Genomic DNA, 6,000 nt, shown 5'->3' with positions numbered 1-6,000 from the left:
GCTTAGTAAAAATGAATGTACCAGAGTTCATTTATCCTTTCGCTCACTGACAGACATTTGAATTGTTCTTGAGTATAAAAATTACAGGAATGTCCAGCATTTATGAATATTACCATGTTTCAGTACTATTTTAGCACTTTATTTGTATTAACACATTTAATATCTACAACAATATTATTTGAAAGGCAGACATGAGAGTAATAAAATCCAGAGTGGATGACAGATATTAATTTTAAGGTTTGTATGATTTTATCAAATCGTTTTTTTTTTTCCAGCTACCATTTATGTCTTTATTATAGATATGCAGACCTTGTTTCTCTCTCTCTCTCTCTCTTCTTCTTCTTTTTTTTTTTTTTTTGGTTTTGATGCTATTGATAACATAAAAATAATTTTAGTTCCAGATAGCGGTCTTAGTTGTTCTTCAGCCCAATGCCTCCATTTTAAAGATATAGAAACCGGGCAGATGAGTTATCAGTAACCATTTTGGTCTCCTTTTTTGTAAATGAATGGTGATCTATGGCTAATGTACAACCAATTCAGCAAATGTCAATTTTTTTCTGTATAAAATCCTATATAATTTCATTTTCCCTTCTGGAACTAATATATATTTGACTCAGCCTTTTATTTTGATTATTTATCAGAAAGTTTCTGTTATGAATATAGCTGATTAGGCATGAGGAATCAAAAACATAAACTGCATCACCTAAAACATAATGCTTTGTTAAAAACTTTAAGTATCTTGAAAGCAGGTAGCTACTGTTTTATTCATGTATAATCCCCTTCACCAGTTTCTGGCAAAACTTCAAGAAATTTTAATTAACAAATAACTCAAAAAATTATGGGAAGAATTGCTTGAAGGATACATGGACTATCCACTTTTTGAGCTAAATGGATGGATAGGTATTAAATGCTTTCAGTGACTGTGCTTTAGCATGATACTGAAATCACATATGTAAAGACATTTATAAGAAAAAGCCCTATGAAATTTGGTCTTGACATATTATAAGGAGAGTGTTGATAAAAATATTGCTCATTAGGGGTGCCTGGGTGGCTCAGTTGGTTGAGCATCTGACTTCGGCTCAGGTCATGATCTCCTGGTCTGTGAGTTTGAGCCCTGTGTTGGGCTCTGTGCTGACAGCTTAGAGCCTGGAGTCTGCTTCCGATTCTGTGTCTCCCCCCCTCTCTGCCCCTCCACCACTCGTGCTCTGTATCTCTCAAAAAGTAAACAAACATAAAAAATTTTAAAAAAGTATATTGTTCATATTACAGTATCCTCTTTATAAGAACCCTCCAAAAGAAATTCCTCTTTCAATACTAAGCTCTCTCTCTCTCTCTATATATATATACTTTATATATATACACACACACATATATGTGTACATATATGTATATGTACACATATATGTATGTATACATATACATATATGTATATACATACACATACACACAATTATATATATGCAATTGAAATATAGTTGACATACAATTTATATTAGTTTCAGGTGTACAACATAGTGATTTGACAAATCTATACATTATGCTATATTTACCATGAGTGTAACTATCATCTTTTCACTATACAACACTATTATATCATTGATATACTCCCTGTGCTGTACCTTTCATCCCTGTGCCTTCTCTATTCCATAACTGGAAGTCTATATCTCCAACCCATTCTCATTTAGCCATTTTGCTCATTCCCCCACTCCTCTCCCTTCTGGCAACCATCAATTCGTTCTATTTATGGATCTGTTTCTGCTTTATTTATTCATTTTTGTTTTTTAAATTCCACATTTGAGTGAAATTAAGGTATTTGTCTGACTTACTTCACTTAGCATAATACCCTCTAGGTCCAGCCATGTTGTTGCAGATGGTAAGATTTTATTCTCTTTATGGGTAATACTCCATTATATATATTTACCACATCTTCTTTACTCATTCATCTATAGATGGACACTTTGCTTCCTTATGTGGTGACTGCTGAATAAACATAGGAGTGCATATATCTTTTCAAAATAGTATTTTCATTTTCTGTGGGTAAATAGGTAGGGAAATGACTGGAACATATGTATTTCAACTTGTAATTTTTCAAGGAACTTCCACAGTGGCCGCACTCATTTACATTGCCACCAACAGTGCATGAGCTTTCCTTTTTCTCTGCATCCTTGCCAACACTTCCTGTTTTTTTCAATTTTAGTCCTTTGGTTAGGTGTAAGATGATATCTCATTGTGGTTTTGATTTGTATCTCCTAATGGTTAGTGATGTTGATGGGTCTACTGGTCATCTGTAGATCTTCTTTGGGAGAATGTATACAGGTCTTTTGCCCATGTTTTTATCAGATTTTTCTGATGTTGAGTTATAGAGGTTTTTTATATATTTTTGATGTTAACCCCTTATTGGATTTTTTTTGCAAATAGCTTCTGCCACTCAGTAGGCTGCCTTTTCATTTTGCTGATGGTTTCCTTTGTTGTGCAGAAGCTTTGTATTTTGGTGTAGTCCAATAGTTTGTTAATTTAGTTTAATAGTTTAATTTTCAGGCAATAGTCCTTTCCTAAGGAGACATACCTACAATTACATTGCTAGAGTTGAGGTCAAAGAGATTACTTTATATTTTCTTCTAGGAGTTTTATGGTTTTAGGTCTCACAGTTAGGTCTTTCCTTAATCCATTTTATTTTTTGTATTGTGTAAGATAGTGATCCAGTTTCATTCTTTTGCATGTAGCTGTCCAGTTTTTCCAGCACCTTTATTGAGGAGACTGTCTTTTTTCCCATTGTATTCTTGCCTCCTTTGTCATAATTGACCATATAAGCATGGGTTTATTTCTAACCTCTCTATTCTATTTATCAATGTTTCAAGTTTTGTGCCAGTGCCATAGTGTTTTGATTACTACAGCTCTGTGTAGTATATCTTGAAATCTGGGAAAGTTTTGTTCTTCTTTTCCAAGATTGATTTTGCTACTTGGGGCTTTATGTGGTCCCATATATATCTTAGTGTCATTCTGGTTCTATGAAAAATACTCTAGGTATTTTGATAGAGATTGCAGCAAACCTATAGATTCCTTTGGATAGTAAGAACATTTTAGCAATATTAATCCAATCCATGAGCATGGTATATCTTTCCACTTGTTTGTGTCATCTTCAATTTTTTCATTGGTGTTTTAGAGTTTTCAGAGTACAGATCTTTCACCACTTGGGTTAAGTTTACTCCTAGGTATTTTTCTGATGCAATTTAAATGGGATTGTTTTCTGAATGTCTCTTTCTTTTGTCATTTGCATATATAAAGACAACAGATTTTCTATATATTAGGTTTGTATCCTGCACCTTTAGTGAATTCACTTTTTATTTCTAATAGTTTTTTGGTGGAGTCTATGGTTTTGTCCTATATCATGTCATCTGCAAATAGTTTTATTTCTTTCTTACCAGTTTAGATGCCTTTTATTTCTTTTTTGTTGTCTAATTGTTGTGGCTAGAACTTACAGTACTAATTTGAGTAAATGTGGTGAGAGTGGACATCTTTTTTTTTAATGTTTATTTATTAAAAAAAATTTAATGTTTATTTTTGAAACAGAGAGAGACAGAGCATGAATGGGGAGGGTCAGAGAGAGAGGGAGACACAGAATCTTAAATAGGCTCAGGCTCTGAGCTGCCAGCACAGAGCCCGACACGGGCTCAAACTCATGAACCGTGAGATCATGACCTGAGCCGAAGTCAGATGCTTAACCGACTGAGCCGCCCAGGGGCCCCTGTTTATTTATTTTTTGAGAGAGAGAGTGTGAGCAGGGGAGGGGCAGAGAGAGAGGAAGACACAGAATCCAAAGCAGGCTCCAGGCTCTGAGCTGTCAGCACACAGCCTGACGTGGGGCTTGAACTCACAAACCATGAGATCAAGACCTGAGCTGAAGTTGGAGGCTTAACTGAGTAAGCCAGCCAGGCGCCCTGAGATTGGACATCCTTAAGATAGCTCTACTTTTCCTGAGAAATTTATTTGTATTTTATGCTATGGACATTACCCAATATGTGGATGATTAGATGCTTTACCATATTGGCTACTCAAAAGCTTAAAGTTAAATTTGTAACCACCAGTATAGCAGTGTATTTACATTAATACTGTTTTCCTTTCAATGCTAGCTTCATGTATATTCCTATTCTTGCTCCATTTCAATGGAGACTTTTTGTCACATGTTACATATTCTAACAAATCACTAGTATCCTTTTTGAAACAAAACAGGAAATAACGAAACTAAAAGGCAAACTTTGGAATGGGAGAAGATATTTGCAAATGACAAATGATGATGAAGGGTTAGTATCCAAAATCTATTTAAAAAAAAAAAAAAAAACTTAACAAACTCAACACCCAAAAACCAAATAATCCACTTAAGAAATGGGCACAAAACCTGAATAGACATTTTTCCAAAGTAGACAGATGACCAAAAGACATGTGAAAAAATGCTCAACATCATTCATCAGTTTTTTCCTTTTTTTCAAAAAAAAATTTTTTTTTGAGAGAGAGTGTGAGCAAGGGAGGAGCAGACAGAGAGGGAGACACAGAATCTGCTGTCAGCACAGAGCCCGACGCAGGGCTCAAACTCACGAACTGCGAGATCGTGACCTGAGCCAAAGTCTGACGCTCAACTGACTGAGCCACCGAGGTGCCCCACTGATACAAATCAAAACTTCAAAAGATGTCACCTCACACCTGTAAGAATGGTTAAAATTAACAACACAAGAAACAACGGGTGTTGGTGAGGATGAAGAAAAAGGAGAACCCTCTTGCGCTGTTGGGTGGTTGATGGGAATGCAAACTGGTACAGTCACGAAAAAAGTATGGAGCTTCCACAAAAAGTTAAAAAATAGAACTACCCTATGATCCAACAATAGTACTATTAGATATTTACCTAAAAGATACAAAAATACTAATTTGAAGGGACACATGCACCTTGATGTTTTCAGCAGTATTATCAACAATAGTCAAATTTTGGAAGGAGCCTAAATGTCCATTAACTGATGGATGAATAAAGAAGTTGAATACACATGTGCACACACACACACACGGAATATTACTCAGCCATCAAAATAATGAAATCTTGCCAGTTGCAATGACATGGATGGAACTAGAATATTTTATGCCAAGCAAAATAAGTCTGAGAAAGGCAAATCCCATATGATTTCACTCATGTGCAATTTAAGAAAACAGATGAACATGGGGGGGGGGGGGGCGGTTGGAAAGAGAGGCAAACCATAAAACAAGACTTTAAGTATAAAGAACAAACAGGGTTGCTGGAGGGGAGAAAGGAAGGGGTTGAACTAAATCAGTGATGGGTGTTAAGGAGGGCACTTGTGAGAAGCACTGTATTATATGTAAGTGATAAATCACTAAATTCTCCTGAAAGTAATATTACATTATATGTAAACTAGAATTTAAATAAAAACTTAAAACGAACAGGAAGTTGAGAATAAGAAATGTTGAATGGCAGGCATCAAAAAGTCAGAAGTGGGGGCTATAATTAAATGCAATTACTTATAGTGTTTTTTTTTTCTATTTATTTTTGAAGTTTCAAACATAGATCCATACCTAACAAACAATAGAATAAAGCCTTCCAGGACCCTTCTCAGTAAATAAAATTCACATCAGCTATTCAAAAATCAAGTTAGGTTAAATAATAGAGAAGACTGGCAAAGAGATACACATCTAACTCATTTTGAGGTGCTTTATTTCTGATCTTGCACTAGATAAGATCTGGGAAAAGCTATCATATAATCAGAACCCTCATGGATTCACTTTCCCTGAGTTTTGTTGTATACCTGGAATTTATCCAATAATCATCACAATAATTTGATAGATGAAATCCTCTTAAGTGTAATAAAACATTATGACAAATATTCTCAATAGTTTTACATTCTTTATATCAGAGGTCACATATTAGTGACCCCCAACCAACAAATATTTTTAAAATCATCTGTGATATTTGCCAACGTTATAATTAGAAAAACTTAAACA

The sequence above is a fragment of the Panthera leo genome, chromosome B2 (genome assembly GCF_018350215.1).
Source record: "Panthera leo isolate Ple1 chromosome B2, P.leo_Ple1_pat1.1, whole genome shotgun sequence".
NCBI classification, from domain to species: Eukaryota; Metazoa; Chordata; class Mammalia; order Carnivora; family Felidae; genus Panthera; species Panthera leo.
This window is presented reverse-complemented; position numbering follows the sequence as displayed.